General features: G+C 45.1%; 1 protein-coding gene across 1 annotated transcript in view; it reads left to right on the top strand.

Annotated features, from left to right (window-relative positions):
• Positions 1–15180, top strand: part of LOC129694860 (murinoglobulin-2-like) — a 138737-nt gene extending 123557 nt beyond the window's left edge. The window contains exon 38 of the mRNA XM_055631616.1: positions 15080–15180. The gene's annotated coding sequence lies outside the window, so the exon portion shown is untranslated. The remainder of the gene's footprint in view (positions 1–15079) is intronic.
• The last annotated feature ends 5410 nt before the right edge of the window (positions 15181–20590 follow it).

Raw genomic sequence — 20590 nt, 5'->3', positions numbered from 1 at the left:
CCTGCCCGTCGGCCACGTTTCCGGACACAATGGAGGCCTCCCCTTTGTTTCCAGATACTGTACCTGCTGTTTTTGCGGACCTGCGCTGGAACGGGGATTCCCTCACATTCCCTCACAGAGCTCCAGCTCCGTAACAAACGGGGGTTACCTCAAAGTCGGCAGCTCCAGCTCCGTTGTTCCTGGAAATTCCAGCCCGTCAGCTCTGGGGGTCATCCTGGGGTCTCCAGGTACCATACCTGGGTTCATCAGTCGGGTGCAGGTGATTTCCAGCCAGCGTGGGAAAGTTTAAAGTCTGGGGCTCCCGCAGCTGTGGGAGATTGCAAAATTGCGAGATCCTTGAGGTGCTCAAGCAGCTTGTCCGAAACGGCACCGATTTCTGCCGTTTTTCTGATCCAGGTAAGTTGTTGGAAGTTGTAGTTGAGCCTTTTATTTTCCGGAGCTCCGCAAAAGTCGCCGCAGGCAGGCGCCATCTTGCACAGAAAATGAGGAATTACAGACCAGTTAGTCTAACATCGGTAATGTGGAAAATGCTAGAGTCAGTTATTAAAGATGGGATAGCAGCACATTTGGAAAGTGGTGAAATGATTGGACAAAGTCAGCATGGATTTATGAAAGGTAAATCATGTCTGACGAATCTTATAGAATTTTTCGAGGATGTAAGGGAGAACCAGTGGATGTGTTATATCTGGACTTTCAGAAGGCTTTCGACAAGGTCCCACATAAGAAATTAGTATGCAAACTTAAAGCACACGATGGAGAAAAATGGATGGACGGGTGGATTAAATAAGAAATCTGCTGATAATTCACCCAAAAGCACTTACTTGTTTGATCATCTCCCGATGACTTGTTTGATCATCTGCCACTGACTTCCCCTTGTAGACTTCTTCCTAAGCCGCAGTTGTGCTGGAGCCTGCAGTGGGGATGGCAATGATCTTTCTCTGGCTGTACTCCTGACTGCTCGGGCTGGTGGATCCTGAGGGCCCCTCAAGGGGATCAAGCTCATCCTCACTGGAGATGGCACACTGTGGTTTCTCCTTGTTAAACTGGAAGAAAATAAATGTGTATCACAAATGTTCATGACCATGAGGACGGGGCAAGCAAGTTGACAATCAAATTACCAATGACAAAATATTTTTTGCTATTCACCTTCTTGGTGCTTTGCTTCATCTCCACTCGAATCATAAAACCACATTTTTCGACTATTCACTTCTGCCTCTCGGTAACAAATTGACTGGCATAGCCAGACTTGTGCAAACTGTGCGATCGCTTGCCGTACCTTGTCCTCTGGCTTTTAAACCATTGGCAAAGTTGGTCGTCTGTGAAAACATAGAATGAATGAAGATCAGTGTGGAACAAATTGTAATTTTAATTGGAAGTATTATTATAATGACAGAAATGCAGACAAACAACAAAGTAAGTGAGTACTTACATGCAGCCAGGGAACCCCTTCACCTTGGTCTCAAGCAACATGTGCCTTCGCTCTTTACTCTTGAAATGCGTGTTGTTTTTGTCATACAGTTCTGGGTTGGCCTGATCTACCAAGTCCTCTTGTTCCCTGCTAAAGTCACATGGCTTGGTTACTATCAGCCTCTTCATGATCTCAACTGGCTCAGCTGCGGCATCAGTATCCTCACCAAAATCTGAATCCCAATCTACACAGATCTAGCAACTGCAGCAGGAACAGGAGCAGGAGCAGGACCCTCCTCCACCTGGATCTCAATCTGCTGAACCTGGGTCTTCTCTTGCATGGCTGCTTTTAGTTGTGCTTTGCTCTTCTGGTGAGCCCTGCTTCTCTTGGGTCCCATTTTCCGTTCTTCTCCGTTGCAAGTGAAAAAAGTTTTGTAAGTCCGCGCACTATATACCCGAGTGATCATGTGGTGCAGCGCTCAAATAACGCTTCGTGACACGCCGCAACGGATCAGGACGTATCTTTGTCACATTCTGACGCATGGTGATGTATGGTGACGAACAATGACGCATGAGGATTTTGAACGTTCCAAAATCCTGGGGCGGCAGTGAGTCACCGCGCGTCACTACACGTGTCACCAAGCGTCACGACCCGACCACGACGCAACTACCTCTTTTCAGGCTGTCGCCTAAAATGCGACAGGCCCTTTAAAGTCACCCACTACAACAACCTTGTCATATATCAATAATCTGCCTACATTTGAATCATAGAAACATAGAATATAGGTGCAGGAGGAAGCAATTCGACCCTTCGAGCCAGCACCACCATTCATTGTGATCATGGCCGATCGTCCCCTATCATATAACAATTACAGCATGGAAACAGGTCATCTTGGCCCTTCTAGTCCGCGCCGAACACTTATTCTCACCTAGTCCCATCTACCTGCACTCAGACCATAACCCTCCATTCCTTTCCTGTCCATATATCTATCCAATTTATTTTTAATTGATAAAATCGAACCTGCCTCCACTACCTTCACTGGAAGCTCATTCCTCTCTACTATCTCTATTTTGTTGACATCTTTCCTATAATTTGGCGACCAAAATTGTACACCATACTCCAGAATTGGCCTCATCAATGCCTTGTACAATTTTAACATTATATCCCAACTTCTATACTCGATGCTCTGATTGATAAAGGCCAGCACACCAAAAGCTTTCTTTACCACCCTATCTACATGAGATTCCACCTTCTAGGAACTACTTAAGGAAGTAGCCCTAGAAATAGTGGATGCATTAGTGATAATTTTTCAAAATTCTGGAGTAGTTCCTGAGGATTGGAGGGAACCTAATATAACCCCACTTTTTAAAAAAGGAGGGAGAGAGAAAACGGAGAATTGCAGACCAGTTAGTCTAACATCGGTAGTGGGGAAACTGCTTATAGAGTCAGTTATTAAATATGGGATAGCAACACATTTGGAAAGTGGTGAAATCATTGGACAAAGTCAGCATGGATTTATGAAAGGTAAATCATGACTGCCGAATCTTATAGAATTTTTTGAGGATGTAACTAGTAGAGTGGATAAGGGAGTGGATAGGGGAGAACCAGTGGATGTGTTATATCTGGACTTTCAGAAGGCTTTCGACAAGGTCCCACATAAGAGATTAGTATACAAACTTAAAGTCAAAGTAACTATTGTCAATTCAATTATGCAACAGAGGTTACACATAGGATCGAAATTACGTTTCCCCATACTACAAATGTGCAAGTAATATTAAAAACACAGACAGACAACATATCAATAAAAATAGACAATAGACATACATTATTTAAAATATTAAAATATTCACAGTATGCCAAAATGTAGCAAAACCTTTGAGGTATTTTACACAGGGTGCAACAATGAAAGGTGCAATATAGAAAAAATGCAAATTCCGTACTGGAGACATTGAGCCAAAGTTATTTTCACAGTTTGTTGTCTTTGTTTGCGTACTGTTCATGGAATTTACTTGAGTGTGTTGAGTAGTCTGATGGCCTGAGGAAAAAAGCTGTTTTTGAATCTGGTGGTTTTGCTCCACATGCTGCGGTAGCGCTTACCGGAAGGTAGGAGGGTGAACAGTTTGTGTGTTGGGTGAGTGGTGTCTTTGATAATATTGCGTGCTCTCTTGCGACAGCGAGAAGGGTATAGGTCCTGGATTGCTGGTTGGGGTGATCTGGTGATCTTCTCAGCTGTCCTCACCACTCTCTGTAGGGCCTTCTGGTCAGCAGCAGAGCACACGGTATTGGTGGTTCAGTATTGATGTGGATAGAGAACAGGCTGGCAGACAGGAAGCAAAGGGTAGGAGTAAATGGGTCTTCGGTTTTTTCTTCGGTATTCACCAAGGAGAAGGATATTGAGTTATATGAGATAAGGGAAACTAGTAGAGTAGCTATGGATACTATGAGGTTCAAAGTAAAAGAAGTACTGACACTTTTGAAAAATATAAAAGTGGATAAGTCTCCAGGTCCTGACAGGATATTCCCTAGGACGTTGAGGGAAGTTAGTGTAGAAATAGCCGGGGCAATGACAGAAATATTTCAAATGTCATTAGAAACGGGAATAGTCCCCGAGGATTGGCGTACTGCGCATGTTGTTCCATTGTTTAAAAAGGGTTCTAAGAGTAAACCTAGCAATTATAGACCTGTTAGTTTGACTTCAGTGGTGGGCAAATTAATGGAAAAGATACTTAGAGATAATATATAATGGCATCTGGATAAACAGGGTCTGATTAGGAGCAGTCAACATGGATTTGTGCCTGGAAGGTCATGTTTGACTAATCTTCTTGAATTTTTTGAAGAGGTTACTAGGGAAATTGACGAGCGTAAAGCAGTGGATGTTGTCTATATGGACTTTAGTAAGGCCTTTGACAAGGTTCCTCATGGAAGGTTGGTTAAGAAGGTTCAACTGTTGGGTATAAATGCAGGAATAGCAAGATGGATTCAACAGTGGCAGAGAAGCCAGAGGGTAATGGTGGATGGCTGTTTATCGGGTTGGAGGCAGGCGACTAGTGGGGTGCCTCAGGGATCTGTGTTTGTTGTTTGTCATGTACATCATTGATCTGGATGAAGGTGTGGTAAATTGGATTAGTAAGTATGCAGATGATACCAAGATAGGGGGTGTTGTGGATAATGAAGTGGATTTCCAAAGTCTACAGAGTGATTTAGGCCATTTGGAAAAATGGGCTGAAAGATGACAGATGGAGTTTAATGCTGATAAATGTGAGGTGCTACATCTTGGCAGGACAAATCAAAATAGGACGTACATGGTAAATGGTAGGGAATTGAAGAATACAGTTGAACAGAGGGATCTGGGAATAACCGTGCATAGTTCCTTGAAGGTGGAATCTCATATAGATAGGGTGGTAAAGAAAGCTTTTGGTATGCTAGCCTTTATAAATAGAACATTGAGTATAGAAGCTGGGATGTAATGTTAAAATTGTACAAGGCATTGGTGAGACCAAATCTGGAGTATGGTGTACAATTTTGGTCTCCCAATTATAGGAAGGATGTCAACAAAATAGAGAGAGTACAGAGGAGATTTACTAGAATGTTGCCTGTGTTTCAACAACTAAGTTACAGAGATAGGTTGAATAAGTTAGGTCTTTATTCTCTGGAGCGCAGAAGGTTAGGGGGGGACTTGATAGAGGTCTTTAAAATGATGAGAGGGATAGACAGAGTTGATGTGGACAAGCTTTTCCCTTTGAGAATAGGGAAGATTCAAACAAGAGGACATGACTTCAGAATTAAGGGACAGAAGTTTAGGGGTAAAATGAGGGGGAACTTATTTACTCAGAGAGTGGTAGCGGTGTGGAATGAGTTTCCAGTGGAAGTGGTGGAGGCAGGTTCGTTGGTATCATTTAAACATAAATTGGATAGGCATATGGATGAGAAGGGAATGGAGGGTTATGGTATGAGTGCAGGCAGGTGGGACTAAGGGAAAAAAGTTGTGTCGTCACGGACTTGTAGGGCCGGGATGGCCTGTTTCCGTGCTGTAATTGTTATATGGTTATATGGGTCCTTTTCAGAATGGCAGGCAGTGACTAGTGGGGTACTGCAAGGCTCAGTGCTGAGACCCCAGCTATTTACAATATATATTAATGATTTGGACGAGGGAATTGAATGTAATTGTTATATGGTTACTTCATTATTCACAACACCACATATCTTAGTATCATGTGCATACTTACTAATCCAATTTACCACACCATCATCCAGATCATTGACGTATATGACAAACAACAGTGTACCCAACACAGATCCATGAGGCACCCCACTAGTCACCGGCCTCCAACCTGACAAACAGCCATCCACCGTTACTCTCTGGCATCTCCCATTCAGCCACTGTTGAATCCATCTTGCTACTCCACCATTAATACCCAACAATTGAACCTTCTTAACCAACCTTCCATGTGGAACCTTGTCAAAGGCATTACTTAAGTCCATATAGACAACATCCATCGCTTTACCCTCATCAATTTCCCTAGTAACCACTTCAAAAAATTCAAGATTAGTCAAACAGCAGGCACAAATCCATGTTGACTGTTCTTAATCAGACCATGTTTATCCAGATGCTTATATATATTATCTCTAAGTATCCTTTCCATTAATTTGCCCACCACTGACATCAAACCAACAGGTCTATAATTGCTAGGTTTACTCTTAGAATCTTTTTTAAACAATGGAACAACATGCGCAGTATGCCAATCCTCCTGCACTATTCCCGTTTCTAATGACATTTGAAATATTTCTGTCATTGCCCCTGCTATTTTTACACTAACTTCCCTCAATGTCCTAGGGAATATCCTGTCGGGACCTGGAGACTTATCTACTTTTATATATTTCAAATATAATAGTAAGATTAAACGAGAACTTACCAGTTTGAAGTTTGATCTTTATTTTATGAGGAGTAACGTTGAGGGAATACGTGAAGAACCCCGCCAGGAACCATGCGTGTCATTCTTCAAAGCAGCGGTGTGAAATCACAGATAACTGTAATGACTAAGCATAGTAAGATTAGAGAAGAAATACCAGTTCAAGATATGATCAAGGGTGGGAGCGGAGGGCACGTATTCCCTCAACGTTATTCCTCATAAAATAAAGATCAATCTTCAAACTGGTAAGTTCTCGTTTAATCTTACTATTTTACTTCGGAGTCACGTGAGTGACTACGTGAACATTTTAAAGCTCTGTGATTTCATGCCGTGGAACAAGTCCATGCATCACATCTGCCTTGATTTTTGGGGAGAATAAAGTTAACATCATTAGACAACAATACGATATTGAAACCCAATAGTAAAAATATTAACACCAATTATTGCCCCTATTTCTGGGGTAAATTATATACAGAACTTAAAGTTGTTTCTGCAAATGTTCCAGGTTGAATGACTGGTTTGTTATAAAGTCGTTGGAAAGTTTCCTCCATTGACCATCCTGTTGTCTTGAGGATTAGTCCATTGGTACTTCCAACTTCATAGCTGCCAATGTAGCTGTAGCCCTGGTGGAGTGAGATTTGAAATGCTAGTGTCCACTCCAGCCTATTTAGGACTTGTTTTAGCCATCTAGAGATGGTCTAGACTTTCACTGTTTGAATGGCTGTTAGTAGCTGATTAAAGTGACATTTCTTCCCTCTGATGATCTTTGGTATAACCATATAACAATTACAGCACGGAAACAGGCCATCTCGGCCCTACAAGTCAGTGCCAAACAAATTTTTTTTTCCCCCTTAGTCCCACCTGCCTGCACTCATACCGTAACCCTCCATTCCCTTCTCATCCATATGCCTATCCAATTTATTTTTAAATGATACCAATGAACCTGCCTCCACCACTTCCACTGGAAGCTCATTCCACACCGCTACCACTCTCTGAGTAAAGAAGTTCCCCCTCATATTACCCCTAAACTTCTGTCCCTTAATTCTGAAGTCATGTCCTCTTGTTTGAAATCTTCCCTATTCTCAAAGGGAAAAGCTTGTCCACATCAACTCTGTCTATCCCTCTCAACATTTTAAAGACCTCTATCAAGTCCCCCCTTAACCTTCTGCGCTCCAGAGAATAAAGACCTAACTTATTCAACCTATCTCTGTAACTTAGTTGTTGAAACCCAGGCAACATTCTAGTAAATCTCCTCTGTGCTCTCTCTATTTTGTTGACATCCTTCCTATAATTGGGCGACCAAAATTGTACACCATACTCCAGATTTGGTCTCACCAATGCCTTGTACAATTTTAACATTACATCCCAGCTTCTATACTCGGGTATGATAGTACTCCTATACTCAGGTACTTCTATACTTCAGGTATGATAGTAAGTGTGTTATAATACAGAGATGACCATCTGTAGGGTAGGCCCTGAATTCTGTTTTTTAGGCCTGCTGACTTCTGTCTGTTCCTTATGACTATTACATTGATGTGAAAATTAAATTCCAGATGAATTAATCATGTTGTCCAACCTTATTTTCTGTAGTGACTGGACCCTTTGTGCCGTGACCAGGACCATCAGCATGACTGTTTTTATAGTCAGTTTCCGTAGGGACAGAGCTGTAGCTGGAGACCAGTTTCTTAACATGGTCAGTACAATGCTCACATCCTATATTTGGGAGTACCTGGTTCTTGAGGATTAATTTTAAAATGCCCCTCATGAGTTTGGTTACCAGGGTGTGTCCCAACAGAGTGCGGTTCTGTACCTTCGATAGGTATGTTGACAGAGCACTTCTGGTGCAGTAGATGGCACTATGACTGAGCCTCTCATCGTAATGGCGGCTTGCCAATGATTCCAGAACAGACGGGATGTTCATAGATCTGTGAGTGATGATTATAGTTGTGGCAGTACTTCCCGTACCTAGATGATACCAAGTACTGATGTTTGGGTGGACTGTCTGTGACCCGCTGAAATAATTCCGCATTCGGTCCGTCAGTCCCAGGTGTAGAAGAGGTGCTTTCAACTCTAAATAAATAGGTTAATATATAATAGTGACATGGGTAACTCCCCTAGAGCGGGAAGAACCAGTAAGTTAGGTCTATGATAGATGGTGATGTATGGTTCTGACCCATGTTGATATCACCCGGACCCATGGTTTCGTAGGGCAATCAGGTATTATCAAAATTCGAGACGTGGAGTCTATTGTTTCTTCCTAAATACCCGACTGATGAGGCAAAGGGAGGGATGCATAAATGATCCCCCAATCAGTGAAGATGCATCTGATCCACTGACCCAGGTTCTGGCTCCCAAGAACATAAGTTGATAACTGGTAAAAGCATGGATGTGAATAGGTTGTTATCTGGTGTTCCATACCGTGCGGTTCCAGCAATACATATTTTATCCAACATCCATACAGTGTTTTTAGACTAGCGTGACATGATGTCTGCCACTAAATTCAGTTTCCCTGGTAGTTGGTAGCTGGTATCCAAATCTCTATCTGGATACGCTATTAATCCAGATTAATAGAGGCAGTAACTCTAAGACTTTAGCCTCCATCACAGTGAGGAGGTGTTTGGTGAACTCACTGTGGTGGATGCCCATTTTGTGTTTATTGTGTGTTGTTATATTACATGTATGGCTGCAGGCAACAACATTTCGTTCCGACCGAAAGGTCTGAATGACAATAAAGGATTCAATTTAATTAATTCAATTCACAAATAGTGTTGGCCAGCTAGTCACATGGTGCCGATATGTTTCTACCCATATGGTTGACATATGCTACCTTGGTGGTGTTGTCAATTTGTAGTCTAACATACTGGTGATAAAACCCAAAACAATATGACTTAAAGCCATGGCTACACTCACTTCCCCAGGTATATACGCCCAACGTTAGTAGTGATGCCTCCTGTGCATTCCATCTCCCGCACAGCTGGAGATGGGATTAGTAGCATCCCAATCCAAGGCCCATCAGTATGTGGTTCCATAGACGGGTAACTGTTAACGTTTGGTTAGGAACAAGCCTAATCTATGTTCCACCATTATTAACCATATAACCATATAGCAATTACAGCACGGAAACAGGCCATCTCGACCCTTCTAGTCCGTGCTGAACACATAATCTCCCCTAGTCCCATATACCTGCGCTCAGACCATAACCCTCCATCCCCTTCCCATCCATATAACTATCCAATTTATTTTTAAATGATAAAAACGAACCTGCCTCCACCACCTTCACTGGAAGCTCATTCCACACAGCTACCACTCTCTGAGTAAAGAAGTTCCCCCTCATCTTACCCCTAAACTTCAGTCCCTTAATTCTCATGTCATGTCCCCTTGTTTGAATCTTCCCTACTCTCAGTGGGAAAAGCTTTTCCACGTCAACTCTGTCTATCCCTCTCATTTTAAAAACCTTTATCAAGTCCCCCCTTAACCTTCTGCGCTCCAAAGAATAAAGCCCTAACTTGTTCAACCTTTCTCTGTAACTTAGTTGCTGAAACCCAGGCAACATTCTAGTAAATCTAATTATTGTACCATAGTGGCCTCTGTTGGTTGCTTCATTAGCCTGTCAGAATGACCCCCCCCCCCCATAAATTATTGAGTGACGCGTGATTGCGCTTAGTAATTTGATTATGTAAAGGTCACGGTATCATGTGGCTGGCACACAACCCCTAATGCCAATATTCTACTACCAGTCTGGTGGATGGTTTTGTTCCCTGCAAGCATCCATTAAGGCTGTACCCTTCCTTACGGCAAAGTCACTGCCATGTGAACTGTGTTAACAGTGAACCGCAGATGATCTGCTGTGTTAAATACATCTGTGGGCACCTCCAATGAGTACTACATAGCAAGCATATTTTAATACGATGCTTGCCATGTAGTACCCTAGGATCAATACCTTTGTTGCCATTAGAAACGGGAATAGTCCCCGAGGATTGGCGTACTGCGCATGTTGTTCCATTGTTTAAAAAGGGTTCTAAGAGTAAACCTAGCAATTATAGACCTGTTAGTTTGACTTCAGTGGTGGGCAAATTAATGGAAAAGATACTTAGAGACAATATATATCAGCATCTAGATAAACAGGGTCTGATTAGGAACAGTCAACATGGATTTGTGCCTGGAAGGTCATGTTTGACTAATCTTCTTGAATTTTTTGAAGAGGTTACTAGGGAAATTGACGAGGGTAAAGCAGTGGATGTTGTCTATATGGACTTTAGTAAGGCCTTTGACAAGGTTCCTCATGGAAGGTTGGTTAAGAAGGTTCAACTGGTTGGGTATAAATGCAGGAATAGCACGATGGATTCAACAGTGGCTGAATGGGATAAGCCAGAGGGTAATGGTGGATGACTGTTTATCGGGTTGGAGGCAGGTGACTAGTGGGGTGCCTCAGGGATCTGTTGGGTCCTTTGTTGTTTGTCATGTACATCAATGATCTGGATGAAGGTGTGGTAAATTGGATTAGTAAGTATGCAGATGATACCAAGATAGGGGGTGTTGTGGATAATGAAGAGGATTTCCAAAGTCTACAGAGTGATTTAGGCCACAAAAATGGGCTGAAAGATGGCAGATGAGTTTAATGCTGCTGTGTGAGGTGCTACATTGGCAGGACAAATCAAAATAGGACGTACATGGTAAATGGTAGGGAATTGAAGAATACAGTTGAACAGAGGGATCTGGGTATAACGTGCATAGTTCCTTGAAGGTGGAATCTCATATAGATAGGGTGGTAAAGAAAGCTTTTGGTATGCTAGCCTTTATAAATCAGAGCATTGAGTATAGAAGCTGGGATGTAATGTTAAAATTGTACAAGGCATTGGTGAGACCAAATCTGGAGTATGGTGTACAATTTTGGTCGCCAAATTATAGGAAGGATGTCAACAAAATAGAGAGAGTACAGAGGAGATTTACTAGAATGTTGCCTGGGTTTCAACAACTAAGTTACAGAGATAGGTTGAACAAGTTAGGGCTTTATCCTTTGGAGCGCAGAAGGTTAAGGGGGACCTGATAGAGGTCTTTAAAATGATGAGAGGGATAGACAGAGTTGATGTGGACAAGCTTTTCCCTTTGAGAATAGGGAAGATTCAAACAAGAGGACATGACTTCAGAATTAAGGGACAGGAGTTTAGGGGTAATATGAGGGGGAACTTCTTTACGCAGAGAGTGGTGGCGGTGTGGAATGAGCTCCCAGTGGAAGTGGTGGAGGCAGGTTCATTGGTATCATTTAAAAATAAATTGGATAGGCATATGGATGAGAAGGGAATGGAGGGTTATGGTACGAGTGCAGGCAGGTGGGACTAAGGGGAAAAAATTTGTTCGGCATGGACTTGTAGGGCCGAACTGGCCTGTTTCCGTGCTGTAATTTGTTATATGGTTATATGGTTGCACCAAAGGTTCCCATCTGTAATGAATATAAAGTATGAAGTATTCAAATTAGTCCAAACTAAGATGAAGTGGCAACCACCTCTATATTATGATAAGGATATTTAGGACACAAATTCCTGTGATTCGTGTTGGATGTCCTCCGTAACTCCTATTTATATGGGCACTGTAGTTCAGTATGCGCTTAAGTTTGTTTCTATCCCTGTAAGCATGAACATTCAGTTTGGTACATGCTGAACTGGAGGATGATGGAATGAATAATTCTAAGGTATACCCCTATACATCTGAAATTTAAGTGACGATAGAAATAATTCTATGCATACAGATAGATCTGTCATCTCCCACCAACCTCGTAAGGAGTCAAACCCACCTTCCTCCATGGTTACTATAAGTAGGTTTGTTACTATTTCGGCATCCTCCGTGATCATTGAGGTGTCGGTGTCTGTAATGAGGGTTAGCGCATTTCCCAGGAAGTAGATTTTAAGACGTTCCTTAATGTGCCCCAGTTCCCTCTATGTGAAGTTCTTTCCCTGTTAAGATAAAATGCCTCCAAATTTTAATATTGGAGGTTGGGAGGTTCCAGGTTAGCATATAAGGCCAGTGAATCCTGGTGATCTAGTGTGATGTCCTTTGTGTATAGTGCAGCCGATCCTGTCCCGCTGTTAGGACTAGAACTTTCTTTCATTACAATTCCCTGCCCTACCATGTTCAGGTTGATACTGCGAACATTCAGGTTTTGCAGTTCCCTGATGGTAAGTGTCTTCCAATAGGTTTTCTGCACCCTATGTGTACTAGGGGTATGTTCTGATCCCCTGTTCAAGTGCAGCCCAAAATTGACCCCCTATACTCCCCTCTGATGAGGGAGAACACTGTGCTACAAGAGGCACTGCTGTAGGACTTACTAGCTGCCCCTCTGTGAGTAGTCTCCATCTGATGGAGCTGCCACTTACCTGCTCCAACAGCCGGTCCAGCTGGCCCCGATGCTGTCGGGCACCCAACTGGCTCCAATGCACATATATGGTCACTGGCCATCGCGGCTGCTCCTGAAGCCGTTCCTCCTGAGGCTGCTCCTGCTCCAGTTCCTGCAGCCACTCCAAGGATTGACTCTCGGTGTTCCCCTTTGATGAGTGAGAAACACTGTGCAGCCCTACAAGAGGTACTGCTGTGGGGCTCACTATCTGCCCACTGTGGCTAGCCTCCATCTCCTGCCACTTTGGGGTATTTCCTCCAGCAGCCGTTCCAACTGGCTCTTATGCTCTCGGGCATAAGCCACTCCCGGCTGCTGTTGCCCCATCCTGCAGCCGCTCCAACCGGCTCTCGGGCACTGGCCGCTCGCGGCTGCTTTGTTTCTCCTGCAGCCACTCAAACCGACCCCCATGCACACGGGCACTGGTCGCTCGTGGCTGCTTTGTTTCTCCTGCAGCCGCTCAAACCGGCTCTCGGGCACTGGCCGCTCGCGGCTGCTTTGTACCTGCTGCAGCCGCTCCAACCGACCCCCATGCACACGGGCACTGGTCGCTCGCGGCTGCTTGGAGCCCCGATCCCAGCCGCTCCAAACGGCTCCCATGCGCTCGGGCACTGGCCGCTCGCGGCTGCTCCTAAAGCCGCTCCAACCGGCCCCCAGTGGGCACGGGCACTGGCCGCTCGCGGCTATTCAGAGTCAACGACTCTGTGTATGCTTACCTCTCCCGACCGGCCGGGCCCGGCGCGGGAGCAAAGTCGGGCACAGCTGTTCCCATTACGGGAGATCAGCGTGCCGTTTGCTGCTGCTGCCGCCAGCTTCCTGCAGCCGTCATGGATCCGGTCCATGTCTCCACCTAAAAGGTAAGTGGAAGGAACGCAGAGTCTCTTACCTGCTGTTCCCGACTTTCAAATTCTGGAATGCAGAGTCTTCTTCCCTGCTGTTCCCGGCTTTCAAATTTTGCCGCTAGGGGAACATTGTTCCCCCTGCTGTGACTCGTGCAATGCGTGTAGCGATATGCCACGCATGCGTCCTGGCGGGGTTCTTCACGTAGTCACTCACGTGACTCCGAAGTAAAATTCAATATCCTTCTCCTTGGTGAATACCGAAGAAAAGAAATTGTTCAATATCTCTCCCATCTCTTTTGGCCTTGTACAATTTTAACATTACGTCCCAACTTCTATACTCAATGCTCTGATTTATAAAGGCCAGCACACCAAACGCTTTCTTTACCACCCTATCTACATGAGATTCCACCTTCAGGGAACTGCACAGTTATTCCTAGATCCCTCTGTTCAACTGCATTCCTCAATTCACTACCATTTACCATGGACGTCCTATTTTGATTTGTCGATGCAACACCTCACATTTATCAGCATTAAACTCCATCGGCGATCTTTCAGCCCACTTTTCCAAATGGCCTAAATCTCTCTGTAAATCTCCCTTAGGAGCACCATCTCGACGCACCTGGCGCAGATGTGGACGGCTGCCTACGTTCATTGCGTATATGAGTCAGGAAGCTTTATAAATGTCTGATTGGACTGTATTTTGAGTATTGTGTGCAGTTCTGGTCAGCCCCCTTACAGGAAGGATTTTAGACTTTAGAGATACAGCACGAAACAGGCTCTTCGTCCAAGCGTGTCTTTGCCGACAAGCGATCACACCGTATATTAACACTATCCTATACACTGGGGAAATGTGCAATGTTACCAAACCAATTATCCTACAAATCTGTACATATTTGGATTGTGAAGGGAAACGGCACCCGGAGGAAACTCACATGGTCACAGGGAGAAAGAACAAACCCATACAGCCAGCAGCCCATACACTAACATACCCTACACACTAGTCAGGATGGGCAGTAGCTGTAGGAAAGTAGCAGTCAGGAATTACCCTGGGTCTTTGGCGCTGTAAAGCAGCAGCTCTAACCGCTGCACCACTGGATGGGGGCACTTTGTAAAGATGCAGAAGAGATTTAGCAGAATGAAGCCTGGAAGATGAAGTGACTGTTCCCGGGTCTGGCCCCTGCAACTCCCTGCCTAGTAGCGGTCCGGATTACATCCCCGCTCCAGGCGCTGTGGGCCGAAGGGCCTGTTCCTCTGCTGTACTGGTTTGTGAGTCCAGGCCTGGTATTACACCGGCACTTCGTGACTAACCCTGGGTCAACCTGCTGCTAGCCCCTCCCCAGCTGCATGGCGAGTGGCCGGCGTGGACCCACTACCTTACTGCACCAATCTCCTGCCCGGCAAGCAAGCACCCAGATTCACCCCGACTAGCCAAGCTGGCAGCCCCGGGGCGGGGGCATGGGACCGGAGAGGAGGCTGGGCAAGGCAAGGGCAGCAAAAGCCCAAACTCACAGTCCATGCTCTGTGTTGACAGTGAAGGAGGCCGCGGGTCGAGTGGGTCGAACACAGTGGCTCCCAGCACCGGACAGAAGCCGAGAACAATCAACAATCAGCCTCAATAAATGATTAAATCAATCCCCCTCATGTCTCTATTCAATCCTCACCTCCCCATCCTGTACACACCTGCTCACTCCAGCACCCTTGCTTGGGGCACTACTCCAGTGGCACGGACATGTGCGACACATGTCAATACACACACAAGCATATGCACACATGTACACACACATGTGCATACACGCACGCACACATACGCATGCACTGCATACGTACGCACGCACGTTCCACCACACCGAACAGTCGACTGGAGTGCCAAGACATTGTTCCCTGCTTTCAGTCATGGGTAGATACGGTGGTAAAGAGGGTTTTGTTACATTGGTCTTTGTCAGCCTGGGAATGGAGTCTTGCTGTTGGGACGTTATTGTGCAGCAGTACAAGACGTTTGCGAGGCCACACATGGCGTGTTTTCAGCAGTGTTCACCTTGCTTCTCTGTGCACTCCCTCTCCTTGTCCCTCCACTCTCCCTCTCCCTGCCCCTCCACTCTCCCTGCCCCTCCACTCTCCCCCTCTCTGCCCCTCCCACTCTCTCTGCCCCCCAATCTTCCTCCACATTCCTCTACGCACTCACCCACACACTCCCTGCCACCTCTCCCTTTCTTTGTTGCTCTCTTTCCATTTCTCCCTCACCTTCTCTCTGTTTCTCCACCAATCCACCCTTATTCTTCCCTCTGCCCACTCTCACTCACTCCCCATCCTGCCTCTCCCACCTCCCTCTCGCTTATGTCCATCCCCCTTCACTTCACCTGTCTCTCAATCTTGTTGTCTTACACTCTTCCATTTCTCTCTTCGTCCTATTACCTCAATCTCTCCATCTCAATCATCTCTTGCTACCCCCTCTGTACCCCTCTGTCTGCTCCACCTGCTTCCCCTTTCACTCCCACCCCTTCCCTCCTTTGCTCACTCTACCCCTCTCTCTCCCTCTTGCTACCTTCTTCTTCCTTTCCTTCTCCCATTCTCTCTCACCATTCTTTATTTTGCTCTCCATATCCCTTTCTCCCGCTCCCTTTCGTTCTCTCCCTCTAAGCCCATTTCTTTGTCCCTCTCCCCTCTCTTACCCACCTTCTGTTTGTCCATCCCTCTCTCCCCCTCTACGCTTTAAAGCACCTTTCTCTGTCCCCATCTTGGTACCCCTCTCGCTCCTCATCTTTCTATTCAGTTCCTTTCCTTTTCTCTCTTACCTTCCCACTTTGCTTTATTTCTCCTCCCTTGCTCCACTTTTTTCGTCTCAACCCACCCACCTCCCTCCCACTGTACCCTCCTCCCCGCCCCCCCCCCCCTCTCCTCTTACTCCTCCTTCCTTCCTTTCCCCCCCCCTCGCTCCCCTACTATCTTCCTGCAAAACACAAAGTGCTGGAGGAACTCTACGAGTCAGACAGCGTCTGCGGAAATGGTGCAGTCTGTAGGAGGACCTCGTCCCGAAAAACCACCCGTCCCTTCACTGCATAGATGCTGCCCGGCTCGCTGTTCCTCCAGCACTTTGTTACCTGCTCAAGATTCCATCATCCGCAGTTTCATAGAACAGCACAGGAACAGGCCCTTCGGTCCGTCGTGCCCTTTCTGAACATGATGCCAAGACCAACTCTTGCCTGTTGGGGGGGACACAGCGCGAGCGCATGCGTGGTCCCTGTGGACAGTAACATCAGGAGCTGACCTGGTTGGTGACCGACTCCGAACTCCAGCAACAGCAGATTCGTCCGCCCCGAATCGTACGGCTTCTATCGGGCCGTTTGCGGGGCCTTTCATCGGTCGGCGGGGGCTTCAACATTGGGAGCCTCGATGCAGCAGTTTGACTTTCCTGCATCTAGCATGTCCAGAACTTTCATAATTTTATATGTTTCTATAAGAACCCCCTCATCCTTCTAATCTCCAGTAAACACAAGTCTAGTCTTTTTAATCTTTCCTCATTTGACAGTGCTGCCATTCCATGGATTAATCTTGTGAACGTACGCTGCACTGCCTCAATCACAAGAATGTCCTTCCTCGAATTAGGAGACCAAAACTGTACACAATACTCTAGATGTGGTCTCACCACAGCCCTATACAACTGCAGAAGAACCTCTTTACTCCTATACTGAAATCCTCTTGTTATGAAGGCCAACATTCCATTAGCTTTCTTCACTGCCTGCTGTACCTGCGCGCCAACTTTCAGTGACCGATGTACAAGGATACCCAACGCCATTGAGATAATAATCTGCCCCCTTGTTTTTGCCACCAAAGTGGATAACCTCACATTTATCTATATTATACTGCATCTGCCCACTCACTCAACCTGTCCAGGTCGCCCTGCAACCTCCTAACATACTCTTCACAGTTCACACTGCCACCCAGCCGTGTGTCATCCGCAAACTTGCTCCTAAATCCCTCTTCAAAATCATTAATATATAAGGTAAACAGTTGCGGCCCCAACACTGAGCCTTGCGGCACTCCACTCGCCACTGCCTGCCATTCTGAAAAGGACCCGTTTACTCCTACTCTTTGCTTCCTGTCTGCAAGCCAATGTTCTATCCATGTCAATACCCTATCCGCAATACCACGTGCTCTAATTTTAGTCAACACTCATTTGCTATGAGAATGCAGGGTGACTTGGACAGGTTGGGGGAATGTGCGGATGCATGGCAAATGACGTTTAACATGGAGAAATGTGAGATTATCCACTTTAGTAGCAAAAACAGGATGGTTACTATCTAAATGGCGTCGTTGGGAAAAGGGGAAGTACAGCGGGAAATGGGGGTCCTATTTTCACCAGTCTATGAAAGTAAGAATGCAGGAACAGCAGGCGGTGAAGAAAGCGAATGGCCTTTATAAGAAGATTATTCGAGTAAAGGGGCAGAGGTCTTTCTGCAGTTGTACAAAGCCCTAGTAAGTGGAGTATTGTGTGCAGTTTCGGTCCCCAAATTTGATAAAGGAGATTAGAAACATATAAACATACAAAAATGGGTGCAGGAGTAGGCCATTCGGCCCTTCGAGCCTGCACCACCATTCAATATGATCATGGCTGATCATCGAACTCAGTATCCTGTACATGCGTTCTCTCCATACCCCTGATACCTTTAGCCACAAGGGCCACATCTAACTCCCTCTTAAATACAGCCGATGAACCCGCCTCAACTACCTTCTGCAGAGAATTCCAGAGATTCACCACTCTCTGAGTGAAAAATGTTTTTCCCATCTCGGTCCCTTATCTTTACAATATGACCCCTTGTTCTGGAATCCCCCAATATAGGGAACAATCTTCCTGCATCTAGCCTGTCCAACCTCTTAAGAATTTTGTAAATGTCTATAAGATTCCTCCTCAATCTTCTAAATTCTAGCGAGTACAAGCCGAGTCTATCCAATCTTTCTTCATAGGAAAGTCTTGCCATCCCAGGAATCAGTTTGGTGAACCTACTCTGCACTCCTTCTATGGCAAGAATGTATTTCCTCAGATTAAGAGACCAAATCTGTAACCAATACTCCAGATGTGGTCTCACCAAGGCCCTGTACAACTGCAGTAGAACTTCCCTGTTCCTATACTCAAATCCTTTCGCTATGAATGCTAACATACCATTCGCTTCCTTCATTGCCTGCTGCAGCTGCATGCATACTTTCAATGACTGGTGTGCCATGACCAAAAGGTCTCGTTGCATCTACCCTTTTCCTAATCGGCCACCATTCAGATAATAGTCTACTTTCCTGTTCTTGCCACCAAAGTGGATAACCTCACATTTATCCACATTATACTGCATCTGCCATGCATTTTCCCACTCACCCAACCTACCCAAATCACCTTGCAGCCTCCTAGCATCCTCCTCACAGCTAACACTGCCCCCCCCCCCCCCCCCCCCCAGCTTCACGTCATCCGTAAACATGGGGATGTTGCATTCAATTCCCACATTCAAACCATTAATATATATTGTAAGTAGATGGAGTCCCAGCAATGAGCCTTGTGGTACCCCACTACTCACTGCCTGCCATTCTGAAAATAACCCGTTTACTCGTAGTCTTTGCTTACTGTCTACCAGCCAATTCTCTATCCACATCAATACTGAATCCCCAAAACCGTGTGCTTTACGTTTCCATACTAATCTCTTACATGGGACTTTGTCGAAAGCCTTCTGAAAGTCCAGATATAACACATCCACTGGTTCTCCCCTATCCACTCTACTAGTTACATCCTCGAAAAATTATATAAGATTCGATCATGATTTACCTATCATAAATCCATGCTGACTTTGTCCAATGATTTCACCACTTTCCAAATGTGCTGCTATCCCATCTTTAATAACTGACTCTAGCATTTCCCCCACTACTGATGTTAGACTAATTGGTCTGTAATTCCATGTTTTCTCTCTCCCTCCCTTTTTAAAAATTGGGGTTACATTAGCTACCCTCCAATCCTCAGGAACTACTCCAGTATATAAAGAGTTTTGAAAAATTATCACTAATGCTTCCACTATTTCTGGGGCTGCTTCCTTAAGTACTCTGGGATGCAGCCTATCTGGCCCTGGGGATTTATTGGCCTTTAATCCATTCAATTTACCTAACAGCACTTCCCGATTAACCTGGATTTCACTCAGTTTCTCCATGTCATTTGTCGCCCGGACCCCTGCTATTTCCGGCAGATTTTTTATGTCTTCCCCAGCGAAGACAGAACCAAAGTAGTTATTCAATTGGTCTGCCATGTCCTTGTCCCCCAACATCAATTCACCTGTTTCTAACTGCAAGGGACCTACATTTGTTTTAACTAATCTTTTTCTCTGCACATTTCTATAAAACATTTTACAGTCAGTTTTTATGTTCCCTTCCAGTTTTCTTTCATAATCTATTTTCCCTTTCCTAATTAAGCCCTTTGTCCTCCTCTGCTAAATTACTCCCAGTCCTCTGGTAGGCTGCCTTTTCTGGCTAATTTAATCATATAACAATTACAGCACGGAAACAGGCCATCTCGGCCCTACAAGCCCGTGCCGATCACTTATTTTCCCCTAGTCCTATCTACCTGCACTTAGACCATAACCCTCCATTCCTTTCCCATCCATATACCTATCCAATTTATTTAAAAATGAAAAATCGAACCTGCCTCCACCACTTCCACTGGATGCTCATTCCACACAGCTACCACTCTCTGAGTAAAGAAGTTCCCCCTCATGTTACCCCTAAACTTTTGTCCCTTAATTCAGAAGTAATGTCCTCTTGTTTGAATCTTCCCCACTCTCAATGGGAAAAGCTTATCCACGTGAACTCTGTCTATCCCTCACATCATTTTAAAGACCTCTATCAAGTCTCCCCTTAACCTCCTGCGCTCCAAAGAATAAAGACCTAACTTATTCAACCTTTATCTGTAACTTAGTTGCTGAAACCCAAGCACCATTCTAGTAAATCTCCTCTGTATTCTCTCTATTTTGTTGACATCCTTCCTATAATTGGGCGACCAAAATTATACACCATACCA

Source organism: Leucoraja erinacea, unplaced genomic scaffold, assembly GCF_028641065.1.
Source record: "Leucoraja erinacea ecotype New England unplaced genomic scaffold, Leri_hhj_1 Leri_82S, whole genome shotgun sequence".
NCBI lineage: Eukaryota > Metazoa > Chordata > Chondrichthyes > Rajiformes > Rajidae > Leucoraja > Leucoraja erinaceus.
This window is presented reverse-complemented; position numbering and strand designations above follow the sequence as displayed.